The sequence below is a fragment of the Heliangelus exortis genome, chromosome 2, assembly GCF_036169615.1.
Source record: "Heliangelus exortis chromosome 2, bHelExo1.hap1, whole genome shotgun sequence".
NCBI classification, from domain to species: domain Eukaryota; kingdom Metazoa; phylum Chordata; class Aves; order Apodiformes; family Trochilidae; genus Heliangelus; species Heliangelus exortis.
The window spans coordinates 83,780,363-83,801,105 of record NC_092423.1 but is presented as its reverse complement, the minus strand read 5'-3'; positions in this window follow the sequence as shown (position 1 = coordinate 83,801,105).

Sequence of the window (20,743 nt, the reverse complement as noted above, 5' to 3'; positions counted from 1 at the left end):
ATCACGCTTGCCTTCTGCTTCTTGTCAGTTGTTTGTAACAAAGATCACTTACGTACAAGTTATTGCTTCTGTTCAACTGGAATAGTGAATACATTATTTAGGGCATTTCTTTTAAGCTTCTACTTCTCCCAATAAATGAGGCATTGTTGTGCTTATCTGCACTGTTGATTATTACTTGACCTTTTAAAATGATACCGTTCATGTTTAAATTTTGTTATAACTTAATTTCTTTTAACTAAGAAGATCAACTTTTTTATCATTTATATTCCAATTAATCTCTAGGTGTTTGGGTCTTTTGTAGCTAACACTAATCCACCAAAGCTGGGAACTGAGTTTTCTTAATGTGACATGTTAATGCCAACATAATAGAACTGACAGTAGGGAGCCTAAATTCATGTTCTCATAGAGATTAATGAGGATTTAAAGTACTTTTTCTATAGAGAGATAATTATTACTATTTTCAGTGTTCTTTTTGTGTCTTAATTGTTTACCAAAGGACCTTAGGTACCTCTGGGGCACCTCACAGTATTTGTGGTAAATCCTCGAAGTCAGCTTTCATACCTAACGTTTTCAACCTAAAAAGAAACAACCAAAAAGATGTGTTTTAAGAGTAGTAACCAACTCTTCACATCTCACTAGCAGATTCACTAGGAAGTCAGTATTCTATAGAACTCTGATGCTGACCCATATCAGCAGCTCCAAGGTTATTATGTATTAGTCCCAAACTGCACACCCCTTTAACTCTCAGGTGTTTTTCAACCCTCTGGTTTTAGGGTCCAGGGAAGGTTCCTGTGAAGATAATTGCCTGTTTCTGATGGATATGTTAACTCGTGCTTAGGTCTGGCAAATGCACCTTTTTTCCTCTGTCATTGTGAACAATGAAGTTGCATACAGACAATGCAATTTTTTCTGCTGTAAAAATTATAATTGTTTTTGTTTCTTGGTGAAAGGCTTCTTACATGTATTCCTATCTGTTCAGGCCTTGCTGTCTGAAAGCTCTTTGCCAGCATCTGTTTCTGCATGCATAAAAACAGTAATACAAAAAAATCCCTGAACTTCCTCCATATCCATCTTTGTGCAAGTTGCAATAATGCATATGGGGTTTGAATTTGGAGGTGTTTTGAGAGAAAGGAACACTTGTTTGAAGAGTATGAACAAATCTTATTTATCATTCCATAATTTTTATCCCATTCAAGTGTGCTTCCATGCAAATGGGCACAGCCCTTTTGTGCATTAAAAGTGTTACTTGTTTCCATGACTCTCAGAGTGACAGCAGGGAATGGCACAAAGATCATGGGACCAAACAAGTGGGAAATCATCAATGTTTGTCTGGAGAAAGGCAGGCACTACTGCTTTATGCAAGGTATGGATTTATTTTGCTTCAGGTCCTTCTCAACTGAAGGCACTGACTGAAGAAGAGGGAAGGTATGAATGCATTTTGCTAGTGGAGAGCTTTTGTGAGGGTACATGACTAGCATTGCTAATGGCAGCTTGTCAGTTCTGCAGGTGTTTTCTTGCTGATAGGGAGAAAATTCTTCTCAGGCTGTATTCCCTTCTCTGGATAGGCAGGCATTGCAGAAATGCATGAGGAGGAAAAGTTGGGTATTTCTTCAGCATTGAACTGTAGCTCTTGCTGGCTCCAAGGATGGATTGCAAGCCAGTATATACAGTATGTCTATAGAGGGAGATATATGTTTTATTTTTCTTGTAAACTGTCACCTGTAGGTTTATAACTGGTTGAGTATTGATTTATTTCCCACATGCGACTCATTTTTGAAATACATTGAAGTATTTGTAAGGAAGTATCATTTAAGTTACTCCTCAAAACCAAGATATATGATACTGCAGCTGCCAAACCCAAGATCTCAGAAGTTCTGAGTGAGGTTTAAACTGCCCCCACCCCTGCTTTGAGATTATTATAATAGCAAGAATCATAAATTGTTTCTTCTTTTTTTTTTTTTTTTTTAATTTCTGAGGTTTTATACAGTACAACTACCCCTTACCTTGAAGTATTGTTCTTTGCTTTCTTTTTTTTTCCTTTTTATTTCTTTAAAATTTGTTTCCTCTCTGACCTTAAAAAATGTTGTTTCTTGATGTTTCATATATTTAAATCTGCATGTTTATTTTCCAGAAAGATACTGTGAAATATTAATTATTAATATTTATCTAAGAGTCTTGTATGGAGCATGAAAATAACATAAAACAAAAGAAATAGAGCCCGAGAATTAAATTCTTACAGTTTGAAAAAGGAATTGAACATATAATTGCCAATACAGTAACCTCAGTTCTATGGGGGTATGTGTATGCTGTCCTTACTACTGAATAGCTGTATTATTTGAAAGCTAAGCTTTTGAACAAGTCATACATATAAAGGGTTTTTTAATGCAGTCTGTGCACAAAACTCAGTACCAGGTGATGTAAACTCATGCTGTTGTACTCTGTAACTGAACAGAAGACAAAAATTTTGGAATAATTCTGGTTCTTAGTCCTTTTTTTAAACCCTTTCATCTGTTAGTTTTTACTGCTGGGTGAACAAGCCATCCTATAGATTTTTAAAAATGCTTTATTTTGGTGAAAAAAATATCAAGGGCCATCAAAATTTACAGCTTTCATCTCCATTTACTGGTCTTATGAGTCACATGTTTTGTCACAAGGAAATCACATTACTGCACCTTAACAACATTACAAAAAAATAGGCAAAACCTGTGTTGTGACAGCAGAAAAGATCCTGGGATGCTGTTTGACCATAAGCTGAACATGAGCCAGCAGTGTGTCCAGGTGGCCAAGATGGCCAGTGGCATCCTGGCCTGTATCAGTTGTGTGGTCAGCAGGATTAGAGAAGTGATTATCCTCCTGTACTTGGAACTAGTGAGGCTGTACCTTGAATACTGTGTTCAAGTTTGGGCCCCTCACTATAAGGACACTGAGATGGTGGAGACTTGTCATGCCCCACAGGGTGGGTGCAGCACTGTCACATCTCACAGAGTGATCAAGGCTCCCCAGAGGTGGGGGCCAAACCAAACAGCACATTCTACAGAGTGGGTACAATATTATTTCCCACAGAGTGGGCACGCATAGAATTCACCAGAGTGGGGGTCAACCCAAAGAGATTCAGAGTGGACCCCCTTCCTTTCTAAACTCCTTCAGAGAGGAGCCTTGGTGCGAATGGGCCCAATGCTCCTCCTCTAATTAATCTCTTTTAACAACCCATTCCATGAGATTAAGCTAAGGAATTCACTGCATGGCACTCTAGGAGTAAGATTATTACCCAGGAGGTTTTTACAAAACATGATTTTAATTAAAAGTGATTAAGATTATAAAGCATGTCAGATTACAATTAGCAGAGGAAAAAATTACAGTACTTTCAAAGAAATGGATTTCAATTTAGCAAAATTTAAGGAAATTGTCAAAAAACAGGTTTACAACTAAGAAACTTAACAAAGCAATGGGTAATAAAACTTAAAGTTAGAAAATATGTTACCCTTATGTGCTGAGATAAGCTTAGAAACACAGACACAGAGACAAAGGTAGTGAAAGTGAGATAAAGAAGAGACAGGAAAGACATCACCACCCTTGGATTCAGTGATGATCTTGGTGGGAAGCTGTGGTCCTTGTTGGATGGGAAGCACACATCCTGCATTTTGATTGTGCCTCTTTTATGCCAACTGATCCCACCTTTGACTTATCTTGCCAAGCCAGATGTTCACTTGGGCCCCTCCAGATGAGATGACACAGCAATAACCCTTATTTCTGCACATGCACCCTCTCCAGTGCCTTTACCCAGGGCACACACAAGATGTCCCTCTGCCTCTGCAGGGTGCAGCTTGCCTGCCCCTGTCCCTTATGGAATAAGGACAGTGTCCTGCCTGTCAGGGTGGCATCAGGCAGAGCTCCCCTTGCAAGGACAGTGTTCAGCTGATCGGGATGGCCACTGAAGGAGGGGCTGCTCTTGTGAGAATAGGGCCCTGTTCATCTGGGTGTTTCCCCAAATGAGGGTCTCTCCTTGAGAGAACTGAGTCCAGGTGGCTCACTGAATGAGGCCTCCACCTGAGCACCGTGTCCATTTTTTCAGGGGACTCTTTTGATACAATTATTCCTTTTGGGATTCTACACATAATTGCCAGTACAGTAACCCTAGTTCTATGGAAGTGAACCAGTATGTGCATGCTGTCCTGACTATTGAGTTGCTGTGGTATTTGAATGCTAAGTCACAGATATAAAATTTTTTTAATGCAGTTTTTGCACAAAAGTCAGTTCGAGGCGATGTAAACTCATACATAATACAAGAGTGTCCAGAGAATGGCAGAAAGCCTGGTGAAGGGTCTAGAGTACAGCTCTTATGACAGGAGGCCAAGGGAATTGGGATTGTTCAGCCTGAAGAAGAAGCTGAGGGGAGGCCTTGTCGCTCTCTACACTTACTTAAAAAAGTTTGTAGAGAGGTTGGTGTTGGTCTCTTCTCCCAAGTGAGCAGCAATAGGACAAGAGGAAATGGCCTCGTGTTGCACCAGGGGAGATTTAGCTTGAATATGATGAAAAACTTGTTTACTAAAAACAGTGGTTGAGCATTGGAACAGGCTGTCCAGGGAAGTGGTGGTGTCATCATCCCTGGAAGTATTCCAAAAATATGTCAATGTGGCATTTCAGGACATAGTTTTGTTGGGATGGTGGTGGTGCGTTGATGGTTGGTTTTGATGATCTTACAGGTGTTTTCCAGCCTCTACAGCCTTGAGATACAGCATGAATGTCAAAATTTGCCTTAAAATCTTGAAAAACATGTTTCTCAGTCAAGATAAAGTAAACAAAACAAATAAAAAGATCAGTGAGGTAAGCATATAGCATTATTCCAGTGCAAATAGCCAAGAAGAAAGTCTTATCTCTAATAAGTTTCAGTTCTTAGGAATCATATGAGGTAGAAAGTTGCAAAACTACCAGCACCTTAACACTTGAGGACTTTATAAAAACATAATCTCATATTGGGAGAGATTTTTCTATGCTTACTGATAGGATATTTAAGGAGAGAAGGAAAGTGCAGCTTCTGTACAGTCATAGTACAGCTATTTCCAAACCCAAAAATCTTTCCTACTGTCTTTCCTGTTCTTTTGGGTTTGTGGTTTTTTTTTCAGCAGTGAGGCATCCCTGCTATGAACAGGAGTTGAAATCTTACCTTTGATTTATCTTAGAAAAATGAATCTAGGGCATGAAAAATGATTTCTATCAACATTCAAAAAATTTGCTGGACCATACTTTAAAAAATTTGTATCTTAACTTTTTCTTCCATTTGTCTTCTACAAAGTTCACCTCTGACACATTCTGATTGAAAGGGATAAGTTAAAGGTCTTTTTGAAGGGATTCACATGAGGGTGTGTTAATTTCAAGGGAGCTGGTGTTTTATTGGAACTAATAAGCTTGTCCCAATGTTTAGTGGATTTTCTTACAAAACAATAAGTGCATTGCAGGGGTTCATTTGTTAGTTAAAACTTTATTTATATGTCTACCTCTAAATGCCCCTAATTAGAAAAAACTTAATCTTGTATTAGTTGATGACAGCTAGTAAACCACTTGTTGATGTAACTGCAAATAGTTAGCTGTTTACAAAGAACTGCCTCTTTCTGATGAGGAAATTGAAATGTTTTATAAAAGCATAACTCACAGACTTGTAAGACAGTATATTTGCACTGTTAATACTTGAAAGAGATGTATTAAGTGTGAAGATCTTTTAAATAGTGCTTTAGCCTGCTGTGTCCTGTCAACAGGCTTATGCTCTCTTGTCCGAGTAAAATCCTATTAAACACTTCATTGGTAACAAAAGAAAACATCTGCAATACCACTGATTCTTATAAAATTCCCAGTGGTTAGGGGGATTCAATGATTTTTTTTTTATTTTTTTTAATTTTGTTTAATTTCTACTACAGTCTTCATTTTAGGATTATAGCTGCCTCCTGATGTCAAGCCTGGCAATAAAACAAAGGTGCAAATGCCTGCCATGAATCAAAACCTGTACTTAGTAATCACAATTGTCAAGCAAGGACCCTTTTGAGTCAATTAAGGAAAACTAATTATATGTAAGGTACACAGACAAATCTTACAGGAAACCTACCTCACTCTGCAACGTGCGACTATATATTATCTGCAAGTGTCTGTTATATCTTAAATCATTTGTAGCCTTCTGCAGTTTCAAAAATCCCATTGCCTGATTCATATCCAATGTGAATGACATTATCTATGTGTTTTTCCTGCTGCACATCTGTTTTTTGTTTTTTTTTTTTTTTATACGAACATGCAAGTATCTTCACATTATATATTCTATAGACTTGTGAAAACAACAGATCCATCAAACAGACTAGTACAATTGATTGTATAGCATGGATCCCATAACCCTTGCCTGAAACTTGTGAGAAGAGTATTTTTTGCCAGCAGAGGTTTTCAGTGCTCTACTATGTAGAGAGTGTGTACTTCGTGACACTCGAAACAGAAAAAAATGTCTCTTTTTATAATGATACAGAATATTTTGGGGATATTTTTTGACCTGAGCATTCTGTAAAATTTAAGAGATTATTGTGTGCTGGCTATTTACGTGGAAATATACATACTGATGGCTGGTGTTGTCACAGGATTCTCATCCAAAGCTTATGAAAGTTTAATGTCATTCATGATATTAAGATTTCTTAGAATTGTTGCAGGGCAGGTGGAAAGAACTCTCAAAGGTGTGATTCCTATCTAATAAGGACATTTGGTAATTGACCTAGTAGGAATAGAGTAGAATTATATGTATGATGATTTTCCTTTAATGCAGAACAAGGCATTAATTTAAAACACTGGGTGGTAAAAGAGTAAAGCATGAGGAGATGCTAATTTCTGATATTATGATTTGTTAGATTGTGTTAGATTGCGAGATGAAGATAAATCATTTGTAAGGTTGAACTGTTAAAAATTTTATGCTGTTTATAAGACCACAAAGGTCCAGACAATGTTTATACATTATGAAGATTCATGCAAATAAATGCAAGTTTAAAGACTGAAATCATCTGCCACAAAAATTTGGCATAAAAGAGCAAAATATTTATTTGTAACTAAGTACATTTGTGAAAAATGTATCTCTTATTATAACCCTACATGGGAGGAGCAGTTGATATCATAGATTCTATGATATCATAGAATCATAAAATCAATATCATCGCTGAAACTAGAAGGTCACTGGGGAGGGCTGGTGGTTTCTGCATGTTCACCATGTGGAATGGGTTCCAGAAGACAGTGATACAAGAGGCAGGTCATGGTGAGCAGTAAGTGAATCACTGGGGATGATTCTAAAGGAGGAAGCCAAGGAGTTAACGCTTGTATGTATCAACCAGATAAGAAAAGTGTGTAGATAAAAACAGCTATTCAGGGAACAAATCAAAAACGAAATCTGAGTGTTTTGAGAGAGAATGAGGGCTATAGATTTTGGGACAAATTTAGAAGGTAACTCATACTTCTTCATTCCCTCAGACAAACAGGTATAACATGGATCCTCATCTTAAGCTGATTGCTGAGATTTGCATAACTAAATAGGTCTGAATTATGAAGCTTAGAGCCTGTTTTTGTTGCACATCTTCACTCTATGCATGAAGCAATTAAAAACTTCTGTTGTAGTGCATCAACTTGGGATGGTATGGAGGGGCTTTGTTCAGCATGTGTCATTAGAATGTAATAGATGTAAAAAAAGGTATTAAAAAGGTCTTAAAAAGGTGAATAACTTCTATATCCTTCCATCATACACATATACAATGAAGAGCTCCTAAAACCATCCTAGAAGTCTATGATTAGTGATCTTGCCTGAAGTCTTCTCTCTTAAATTTATTTATGTTTCAACTTTCTACCTATAAAAATTTAATATAAAGGCACTTATGCAAACTTCTAAGAATAGCCTTTCTTATTTTAAGTGTAATCTTTTTATAGTTGTTTTAAATCACTGTCAGGGCTATGCTGGGTAGGTACTTTTAACACGCACTTAGGATTTCCAGAGTATTTAAACATGCTAGGTTTTGTAAAGATCTCTCTATAAGCACCTAAGTGTACTCACATTAGAAAATATTCTTCCTCTCCAGGAAAAATGCATATGCACAATTTTAACTTTAAACATTTTAAGTAATATATATTCAACATGAAGGCCGTGCTGAAGTGTTTTGGTGGTTCTAACAGACAGACTGCAGTCAAGTGAGTTACTGCACGTATTGCAGTGATGACAAGAAGAGTGAAGGTGTGTTAGAATCAGTATTAAACAGCCCTGTGAACATCAGGACTAACAACTTGGTTTTCAGCAGTTTTGTAGGTTGTGAATGTGTAGCAATGCTACACTGCAAATAAAAAGCAATGCCAGATTGTTGTCTCCCTTGCTACATATGCTGTGTTTACTGCATACTTCTTGTAAAACAGCTCATGGTTCATTTTTCTTCCCACCATATGTTCACTGAGCCACAAATGGCAAGTAAATGGGATTTCTTCAGTACAAACAATGCAGTCATCACTTCCCGAGGAATGGGGTTTTCCTCTGTCTCTCTAGATGCTGCTCTGTATATAAAGAAAGGAGATAAAGGGCAAACCATGAATTTCTGCACAAGCAAAGAAGAGCAAATGCTAACTCACAATAAAAAGAACTGCTGTGTCCTCTGTGCATGTATACATGAGGGACTGAAAACCTGTTGTAGCTGTGCAAGCAGAAAGCATAACTACAGTAAGCCTTGTTAATTTAGAGAAGTTCTTTAAAACTATGCTGAAAATAGTTCAGGGGAAGCTACTGAGAGGTTCTAAAAGTAAGGTCTTTTATATCGAGGAACCTTTCAAGCATGATACTCTGATTTTGTCTTATTGAGGGAAACATTTCTGGTACTAAGAGAATATAAGATTGTCACTAGGATAAGTTATGGTCTCCAGGCCCTTTAAGATATGGAAGTTAGACTCTTATTAAATGCTTTCCTGTGTAAAGGTGGGAATAAGTATGAGTTTTAGTACTGTCTTAACCCAAGGCTTAAAGCTGGAAATGCTTGTTGACATTGCCAGCAGAAGTTTGCTGAGAGCATACACATGATTGGGATCCTCTGATTTGTTTTGGTTTTTTTTTTTATGTCATCTTTTATGATAAGCAGTACTCAGTTTTCATAATAATAATAAGTTGGACATCTGCTAAAAATAAGTGTGAAGAAGTGCACAGAGAAATGATGATGGAAGACTATAAATATTGATTAAAAATGGCTGCTGGTGATTTTTATATCAACTTTATCGCATTTATCATACATTTAAGTTTCATTCATATAAATGTTTATGAGAAACAAAATGAGATTGATCAATGGGATTCAATAATACCCTTCAATCATCAGTGTTGCCTTGACTTGATATGTTTATTGAACAACCCCTATGGAACTCTTTCCCTCTTGGCTCACCTAGCTTAAGGCTTTGAACACTAAGCATTTGTGCTTTTACAATCCAGGACCAGTCTGCCAGGGATACAAGAAAAATTATCCCCAAACTATATGAACTCTCAGGAAATTCACTCAACCTAGAATGTTCAGGGTTAATGAATTAGGGTCTCCTAATGATTTTATAATTTTACAGATCCACTTGTAGAATGGATATTACTGCATCAGGTGTGCTGCACTGTAGAGAAGGATGTGATCCTGAAGTTTAATCAGTTTTATGAGACAATCATCAGTGGAAATCTATTTTCATACCTCTGTATCTGAGCATTTGGAAGTGTTGCCAGGGTAAGGTTTTTACATTAGGAAAAGTGATGGAGACTGACAATAAAGACTAATTAAAGCATGTCAGCTTACTTACACTAAGAAGTTGAATGCTAAATATGGAGCAAGTAGACATGAAGGACAATTTTTTTTTTCACATTTCATGGTAGTCTTTTTTGTAAAATCAGTTAATTGAATAAATATGGCCTATATGTATGAAACACCTATATGTATGTGTTACACCATACATTAGAATATTAATGGAAATTTTTGAAGCTTACCTCATTTGTTTTTGCCTATGTCTGGTGTGAGAGATCTTTGTGTTTCATGGATGTGTCATAATCAAAGATTTCTCAGAATTTCTCATCTTCCTCCATAAATAATTCTGATCTGAAGATTTCTATCATAGCTTGTTACGTGCATTTATATTCTTCTGCCTTACAAGTTGCATTAGTGATATTTTAGAATAATTGCTGAAAAAGGAATTCTTGGCTTTCAGCATGTGCTCCAGCAATGCCAATTCTCCTTGCAGTTACTGTTGAGTAGAATCATAACTGTGTCACCAGAATGGTCAGTACAGGATGGACAAAAATAAGATGAAAACTCTAAGCATACCTTAGAGAATGTCTTAGGCACATGTTTGGTACATACTTATCTGCAATGGAAAGATCCAATGTTCTTCACATGAAAACCCTGTTCTTTACATTACCAGTTAATTAGTCATTGAGTAGCCCTCTCTGTAGCTTTGAAATGTTGGAGTTATTTTATACCTGGTCACCTTAGATTCAAAGGATTTCAGTGTGGAAAAAGATGATACACCCATGGCTACGGACTTGCAAATTCTTGATGTTTGCAGAACTTGGAAGTGCGTGCCAATTCTGTTTCACAGAGACCAAAGGAACTTGCAGAGTACATTTTTTTATCAAAGACTGTTTTCCAGGTATCTTCATTAGGAGGCTTTACTTACTCTTCCTCTCTGTGTGCCTGCTCTGAATAATCTTGTCTGTGCTCTGCACAGCAATTTCAGATTAGTACCTTGCAGTCTCGACAGATTGCCTCTGGCAAAAAAGACAATCCTTGAGCAGCATATTAAGGGAGAGGTATAATGAATCTCCTCTCCTGTGTAGTGGAGGATAAAATGGGAGGTAGTTATGAGGATTTAATTCTCTTTTATATGTAAAGAGCGTTGAGGTCTTCAGTGAGGAGCCCTACGGCTGTGCTGTTTTCTGTACTGATGGTAACGGAACAGAAAAAAATATTGCTTTGTGGGCCTAAAGGCTGTCTCCTGTGCTTTATTCCCTGGCAGATTAGATTTTAGCAATGGTGGGGATACTGGACAACTTCACACCCAGAATAAGTGGCAAAAAAGACTCCTACAGCTCTGTTCATAGGATTGTGAATTTCATTTAAGGAAGCGGTTAAAAAAAAAAGAGGAGAGGAGGGGTATGTGCTACAGAAGTTTCTGTATAATGAGATGGTATATGATTTCTCTGATCTTTCTTTTCTGAGTCTAGGGTAAATACTGAATACATAAGCTAGCAGTTTAGCCTCAGGGCTTTATTTAACTCCATTTTATTTGATTTCACTCCAACTGTGGCTTACTGCTGATAAGCCTTCACTTGAAAGAGGACCCCTGGGTGCTGGAGAGTGTGGAAAGTGTCTGTATGAGATTACTGGGGGCAGAAATTTGTGAACTTTTGTATATTATGATTTTAAACCATAGATTAATAGAACCAAGTAATGGTTTGGCTTAGAAGGGGCCTTAAAGATCATCTAGTTCCAATGCCTCCTACATGAGTAGGGACAACTCCCACAAGACCAGGTTGTTCAAATCCTCATCGAGCCTTGAACACTTCCAGGGATGGGGCATCAGTAATTTTCCTGGGCAACCTGTGCCAATATTTCATCAAACTCACATGAAAGAATTTGTGACCAGGCCTGGACGAAGTCTGGAAATCATTGATTGGATAGAGAAGAAAAGACAACAGAAAAAATACCGTCCAGAGCAGTTGAGGTTACTGAGAAACAAGTTCGTGTCCTTCATGCACAGTATTTTCTTCTGATGCCAGGGTACTGATTACTCATCACTTGCTTTCTCTGTCAAGAGGTGGTAACTTTCACAGCCACAGAAGCCAATGCCAAAGATCCCTATTCCTTGTTGTACCCTTTTGAGTTCTTCTGTTGGTGGCGTCATAGGAACTTCGGCCTTCTTGTCTTCTTGTCCTTTATATCCTCTGTTCTGCTTAAGTTTGACTCCTTGGGCTTTGGTGTGGGGTTTTTTTGTTTTTTTTTTCTGCTCTGGCCTAGGAAATTTTCCCATCATTTCCTATAAGTTTGAAAATTCTCTCTGTTGCCTGGATGAGACTCTACCCATCTCCTAATTCAAATCCTTGTTGAAGTCATGTCTTTCTCCTGAGTCAGAAATAATTGTCATAAGTTGGTCATTATAGCTGTGTAAAATAATACAAATAAACCATAATACGGGAAGGTGAATTGATAGGGTATGGAGAAGCTTCAGGTTCTGTCTCTTAAAAATGCAGTTTCTTATGTTAAAGTTAATTCTTGTGCAATAAACAGGAGGAACTGCAAAATATTCTTCCACTCATATGCTTGTTAACAAGTGCGTGTTGATTCCCTCATTGATTTTGTGAAAGGCTTCCGCTTATTTATTTTATAGTAGGAACTTTGAGTGTCTAGATGAATTCATGTTTGCTTTTATGGTGCAGGAAAGAGGCAATGATAGTATCTCAAAAATGCTGCAACATGGAAATTATAACAATTGTTTGACATATGATTCGGTTCTGATCATGAATTCTTGTTTGTGCTTGACCTTTCAAGACACCGTCCTTGCTTACATTATTAGGTTTGTAGAACATCAGAGAGTGCAGTGCTGCATAAGACCTGAGAGTGTTCTTGGGTACTTGAGCACTTTGACTCCAACACTTAATTTTAAATACCAAAAAAAATCTAGAGGAGTAGGCTTAGGAAAATCTGATATGAATTTAAAATGTTTTTGCTCCTAAAACTAAGGAGGCAAAAGGACACTGAAAATTACCTTAGTCTCTTTCGCTGCCTATGGTATATTCTTTTACACCCGCACTAGAACAGACCTTCCAAGACACAGTTAGCAAAATTTCAATAATTTTCCAGTATTTTAAAGTAAAAACTTAACTTTTTGCACCTGAAAGAGTTATCTAGTTCCAAATCAAAATCTTTCCTGATTCAGATGTCATACTGTTAGTGGTACTGATCACCTTGGACTATGACATGTGCTGAAAAGAAGTTATTTCAGTCTGTGTTGAATTATAACTGGTCATCCATGTCATTCTTAATACGATACACTTCAATTATTTATTTTTTTTTTAATTTGAAAGTTACTCTGATTTCCCCACAGTTTTTCCTCCTGCAGGCTAAGTAACCCCATTTCTTTTGTCTTCTCTTTCTGTCGTTTCTGTTTTTCTTCACCAGACCTCCATCTCTCTTCTGTTTCCTTCTGACAGTGCTCCTGAGGTCTTTCTGATGCTGAGCAGAAGGAATTCAGTGCTTTAGAGGTATATGTTTGCCTCTTCTCCTCACCACCTATGTCAATAGAAAATGATAATAAGAACTAAATGAAACTGAGCTGTACTGTACTATTTGTTCTTGTTAATACCTTATTTGTGACAGTTATGTATATATTCTGGGACTGGGTTATACCACGTCACACTGATGCAATGTAAGAAAAGTTATGCAGTAATGATTTCTTACAATAACTTTCAATAATATTATAATTTTTTTTCACGTGAATTATCGCTGTTCTGTCAGGTAGGAGATTTCCAGGTTTAAGAAGCTTCATAAGTCAGCATGTGATTAATAGTAGTAACTAATGTCCCCTAATTCTCCACTGAAGACAAGCAAGTCTGGTCATGGTAGGAAGGTATGTGCTAGATATTAATGTTTAAGATGGAGTTTTACCACTTCAGATTGTGATACAGAGTAATCACAATTGTCTTTAGTGTGTCAGGATGGTAAATTTCTTTTGGGAAAATGTAAAGTCACCTCTTTGGTGTCAAATATTTCTTTGGAGTATGTATATACGAAGTAATTAGGAAAATAAATCTAATGCAAATATGTTCAGAAAAATATATTATCCTTACTGGGGACTAGGAAATTTATTGCCATAGCAGGTATATTTGTAAATTTTGGTTGAGCATTTATTTGGCAAATAGACCAACCTAACCTGTGTTAAAAGCCATTTTGCACTCTTTTCTCATTATTTTATTGAGCAGGACAGCTGTAACATCTGTCTATTATTTAGTTGGTCTTATAACCAGTAATCTTTTTAGTTTGAGCTGAACTCAATTACCTGTTGTTTTGCTAAAGGATATTGGGAAAAGAAGAAAATAAATGAAACTGTTTTAGTTTCAGAATATGAAAAGAGGACATTTGCATTTGCAGAGTGTTGTTCAGTGTTGTGAAAAACTCATCAGAGATCCAATGTATAGAACTGTCCCATGGTCTTGATTCAATCCTGTACAAGTCATTGATATTGTGATAGGTTTTTATTTAAGTGGTCATGTATACGGTTTAGCCATTATAGTTGGAGTTTTTAAGATGACCCTCATGAAAGAGCATATATGTCACAATAATTTGAGAGATTTCAGATCTTAAAGAAAGTTTTTTGTCTGATTGTCAAGATGGAGGATGTAATTTCTTTGGTCCTTGCTTGGAGGTCTTCTCTACTGTTCTGAGCACCCCTCTCACCACCCTGCTCTAAATTATCTCTGAATATTGAAAGTATGAAAAGTCTCAGGGTTCATTAAATAGAGTAGTGAAAAGGTATAGGAAGAGAAGAGTATACTGGTCTGGTCTGGAAAAGAAGATGTGCCCTGGAAGGAACTTGTGTTTAAAATTAAATTGATCAAAACCCCCCAAAAGAATAAAAAGGATTTTAATCAAATCAATAAGGTCCATTGGAAACTGGATTGGTTAATAGCACACAGGGAGGAAAAGGAACTGCATTATTTTAAAACTGGAAGACAATTATATTTCCATAAGGTTTCCTTGCAGTTCTTACACATTTTAATATAATTTCCCCTGAGAAGCATGTTCATAGCCCTTAAAATATATAGTTCAATAAAATGTAGAAATATATAATGAAGATACTAATTTTGTAGGAGTTTATGGGAGTTAGCAACAGAAACATCTCTTATTCGGAAAGAAAAATGTGCAAGTATTTAAAATGTGAAGTAACAGGGATAAAATATAAACTGTTCCTTATCTTTTCCTTCAATATTAACTGACCTTGGAATCGTAATCTTAAAGAAGCATTACTGTCTATTTCTTCTTTTTCCTGCTGTTGGGATGCACTAAAAGGGATGAAATGCAACTGAAGTGGCAGTTTTAGGATTTTCTTCCAGTTTTTACAGAGTGGGGGGAACCAATATTTCTGGTCAACAACAAAAATTGACATGGTCTTGGGTGTATGTAAGTTTTTGGCACTGTGGAAATTCATGATCACTGGCTAGTACCTCTGGGACTTCCTGATAATTTTAGAAATTAATTCTTGCTGGACTGTTCCTTTGTTTCACTCACACTTTTCAAACATTCTTTACATGAGTATTCACACCTGGCAATTGCTACCCTTTGAAAATGCACTTCTCAGGGGCTCTGAAGCATTCCCACATCACAATTTATGGGCATAGAAGTCCCTCAAAATGTCTTTCTAGTGTAAAATTGTACTTGTTTAGAAAATGTTTAGAATTGCAGTATTAAATGAGCTCAGTTTAGAATTACTGCACTAAATGAGTTCATTTAAATTTTCACATAAATGTCACACTGTACTTTTATGTCCCAAGGCTGCTTTTATCTCAGTGTGCACTGCTTGTCATATAATCTCATTGGCTGCATGTTAAAAAAAAAATATTTTGATTGTGTAAGTTCTCTTTTATATATCAAAGTTCATACTAAGTAATCATAATGGTCCCACTGATGTTAAATTTGCAAAACCATAACTGATAGTATCATTACTGATTAGCTCTCTTTTTGCTAACAACTGGTTCTCATTCTTGATGTTAGCTTTGTTGGTTTGTTTGGTTTCTTTTAAATCATTCAAAGCTTTAAAAAAAGGCAATTTACTCAACTAGCAATAGATCTTACAGATGTAAGAGGGTTTAAAGATTAACTTATTTATAAAAAAAATCAGGTATTTACCTCTCCTCTTTTTTCATCTCCCTCTCCTAAAAATAAGTTGACAAATAATAGTTTCATCAAGTAGTTCATACATCTTGTCAAAAAGTTAAACATTCAATTATGATCCAGGACAATATCCAATGAATTTAACGTGTTTTTTATTAAGTGTCAGCATCATTCCCTATGGTAGATAGTAGTTTATAAGCTCATGAAGATCCATTCACATATATTATAGCTTCTTTTACTGCTCCCTGTTCCTAGCTTCCAGCTATCTAATTAGTTTGAAAATGTAAGACTGGACAGGTGGTTTTAATTTTCTGGACCACTGAGAGGGAGACACAAGATTACAGTCAGGGAATACAAATATCACCAAGATATTTATTTTAATAGGATTGGTTTTGTTGGTTTTCTTGCAAATGTGTAAGGATATTTTACTATCTTGGAACTGGTAGGAGCAAGGGATTTATGCTTTTTATAGGGTCAGGTCATCTGACTAGTAGGACAAAAATGCGGTTTTGAAGTAATAATTTTCCTGTCCATTTTTTCTCTCTTCTAATATTTTACTCTAAAAATATTTTTCTAAGGACAAGTGTCATGCTTGAGTAAATCTTGATGTATTAGCAAGAGTCTGCATGTTAGAGAACTTTGTTTTAATAAATAGACATTTCTCTGAAAAGGATGTTTGAGAACATTAAAAATGATACCTACATAGTACAACAGCTAAGAAATGTTAACACCTAGATAAAAGAAATGGTATTCTCTTTCCCAGCCATGACAATCTCATTCTTTTTGCTTGGATGTCCTTAAACATCTTACAGTGCTGGAATGAAAAACTGGCTAGTTCTACCATTTTGCTCTCACTGATCTAATAGTGGATTGTCTTGCAGTTGTGAATGAGTTCTAACCTAAAATGTGCACGAGAAGCAAGCAGATATTTACCACTCTGTTGACAGAAAGTTGAGAACCAGAATGGATCAGTCTAATGAAATGTAAATGCTGGGGGGGTAGAGGGACAGTTTTAGGTGAAAGACTCCTAAATAAGATCTCTTTATTTCTGATGTATTTCATGATTCACCAAGCCATCCTTCTTTCCTTGGTGTATATATTTATATAAAATAATGTATATTATATTTGTATATTTAAGACAGAACTCAGGAATGAGAGATTTTATCCGGTTTTGTATTACTGACAGAAACCTAGGTTCAAAATTACTTGTTAAGCAAATATTTCTGAAGAAGCCTTATCTGCAATCCAGTCTTTAGTACATAGATAAAACTCATGTGCTGTAAACTACATAGCTTCTGACCAAATTAAAAATAATTAGGAGGGAAAAGCTATTTCTAGAAAGCAGAAAAGTATTAAAAAGGAAATGAATTACAGCAACATTCATATAAGATCTGAATTCATCACTTTAGTCCCTTGATTGGTGACTTGATGGCTTACCCATTGGACAGTCATTTTAGTATTCCAGCTTCAGATGGCCTTGGGAGATTTTGGTCAGTCTTACTTTTGTGAGAGGAGTCCTAAAGCAAATTATTTCTAATGAAGACTTAAGGAGTCAAGCAGGTGGAGTGCTGTGGTTTAACTCCAGCCAGCAACAAAGCCCCATACAGCTGCTTGCTCACTTCTTCCAGGTGAGATAGGGAAGAGAATCAGAAGGATAAAAATGAGAACATTCATGGATCAAGATAAAGATAGTTTAATAAGTAAAGTAAAAGCCATGCAGACAAGTAAAGGAAATGATAGAATTTTTTCACTACTTCCTATCAGCAGGGAGATCCCCAGGAAATCAGGGCTCCCATCACGTATATCAGCTACTTGTGAAGATAAATGTTGTCACTCTGAACGTCTTTCCTACCTCCCACCTCCTGTCTTCTTTTCCCACCTTTATATGCTGAGTGTGATGTCATATAGTATGGAATATCCCTTTGGTCTGTCGGATCAGCTGTACTGGTGTGTCCCCTCCTAACTTGTGTATTTCAAGGCTCCTCTTTGGTGGAGTGGGCTGACAACAGAAAAAGCCTTGGCTCTGTGTAAGCTCTACTCAGCAATAACGAAAACATCTCTGTATTATCAGCACCATTTCCCGCCCAAATCCAAAGCACAGTCCCATACCAGCTGCTTTGAAGTAAATTAACTTTATCCCAGCCAAAATAAGCTCATGGATTACCAGGAATTTCCTAAGTGCTGTCATGAGGAAAGACGTAGATATTCATTTATGATATTGCATATTTCTTATGTAGACAAATAGGTTGGGAATGTAAAGAATCATCTAAAGACTGCAAAATCAATTTTTTTGAGGCATTTCTTAAAGCATTAATCTTTTAGCCATCTGCCTGTGAGTGGACAGAGGCTTAGGCAATGGTGACCTTCTGAAGTTATTAGCTGCGTTGTGATCAAGACATCACCTGCATGAATGGCTGCAACTTCTGCACAGGGAAATGATTTTCAAAGAGATTACAGAATAATTCAGAATCATGGAATCATTTAGGCTGGAAAGGACCCCTAAGATCACCAAGTGCAACCGTAAACCCAACAGTACCAATTCCACCACTAAATCATGTCCCTAACCACTGCTTCTACACAGCTCTTAAATACCTCCAGGGATGGTGAGTCAGCCACTTCCCTGGGCAGCCTGTTCTAATGCTTGGCAATACTTTACACGAAGAAACTTTTCCAATTAAGACGTCCCCTGGTGCAACTTGAGGCCTTTTGCTCTTGCCCCATCATTTGTGATTTGAGAAAAGAGGCTAACACCCACCTTCAAACTCCTTTAAGTTAGTTGTAGTAAGTGATGAGGTCTCATCTCAGCCTCCTTTTTTTCAAGACTAAACAGTTCCAGTTCCTTCAGCCGTAAGACTTGTGAGACTGGTTCTCTAGACCCCTCACCATCTGCACTGCTCTTCTCTGGACACTCTCCAGTATCTCAGTAGTGAGGGACCCAAAACTGAACACAGTATTTGAGGTGCAGTCTCACCATTATGTCTATTGTAGTTTGGCTAAAGGGACGAGGAAAGCCCTTTTCTCACTCACCTATCTCCAGTAATATCAGTGGTAAAATACTACTCCCCTGCTTCCATTTTTATCTGGCAGCAGGCTCGGTGTGATACGACCATACTGAGCTAAGCTTCTTTTCCAAAGAAAAAAATGCCTTGATGCTTCATTGTATGTTGGCTTAGTTTATGGAGTAACTCTGCCAGTGCAATGTTTGCAAGCAGCACAGTGACAGTATCACCCAGGGAAGTGGTAGTGTCCACTTATAGACTTTAACTGTGAAATATAGAAACAAGGAGTACATGAAGAAAGAGAAAACAAATAAACACCAAAAAATAAGTCAACAAGCTTTTAAAGCAAGTCTTTTAAAATATTTATAAGGTTTTTTTTGTTCCTTGGGCTACTCGTGACCTGATTGCTTCATCTTTTTCTTACACAATAGCAGCCAATGTAAGTCTCTTGCTCAGGTCTCTTCAGAAATAGCATTCGAGGAATTGTCTCCATGTAACATTCAGAATGAAGTTCAGAGAGGCCTTAAATCTGCAAAGGATGGTGGAATATTTTTTTTGACACTAAAACTTATTTCAGTCTAAGAAGCTAGCATTCCTGTGCAGATTAATGTAGCTAGAAAAAATGTTGGCATAATTAAATACCAGTTCATGGAATCCAAACATTTGTTTTGGAAGTTTTGATTAAAATAATTGTTTTCATTTTTGAACATCATTGTTCTGATAATTTTACAGCTGTTTACAAATTATTATTCCATTTAAGGTCTCTCTTCACTTTGGACCAGACAGAAAAAATATATAAAGTTTAAACAAAGCATCACCAGTAAATATTTGTATTATCCTGAGTCATGTCTCATGGCATATTCGTTCTTGGTCATTTTTGATATTTCAGCTTATTGTCACCTTTTATGGTAGGGAAAAATACAGCTTAAACACAGTCATCATAAAAAAATATGTCTCTTTGAATTCTTTGAATATATCTTGGTTTTCTATATTTAAAATGATTTATTGAAAATATAAAGTTTGGAGACCCTCAGTAGATTTGTTACAGGGTGTTGTAAAGTTATATCTTGCAGATAAATCCATGTAGGCTTTTTTTCCTTTGAAAATCACATTTCACTTTGAGCATCTAAACATGAATTGAAGTCTTGGCAGTTAAATTTGAAAATTGCATGTGGACTGCGTAAATGGGAAACTTTCTGCCACAAAAAGCCAAAAGACTGGATAAAAATAAAAATGCAATAGTTATTTACTGAAAACTTACTGTTTCCCATCTGCACACATCCTCTGTTCATGACTTTTTCATAGACTAAGGGAAAAAAAAAAAAACAAACCCCTGTCAATAATATCACTAGCAAATAAGGCCATAATCAAATTTGACTATACTCAGGTAAGGCAAAAGCACTACTTGTTTTTTTATGAGTTTATCCTGTATCAGAGTTCCACCAGTAACACACATAAAACAGCAGAGGGACTCAGGAACTCAGCTGGAGTACTGGAGAAAGGGTCCTGGTGCATTATATAAGTTTTTTAAATTGTCAAAGTTTTGTTCATCACACTACCTGTTGCCATAAGTATTTTATTTAAATATTAATCTATTATTAAATATTAATCCAGAGCAAACTTGCAAGCTGAAACACACATTTATCAGTGACTCTGCAAATATTGCCACTTAATCACAGTTGAATGCTTGCTCAGCATTTAACAGTTCTGTCAGCTTCACCTCCATTTTCACCTACTTTCTTCTCTCTGTGTTCTCGAAAGAAAAAAGTTCTGTGAAGTCACTTAATGGCTGTCTCCTGTTTTATATGTCTTTCCTGGCATTGATGTACAATGTACATGGTTTGACATACTGTC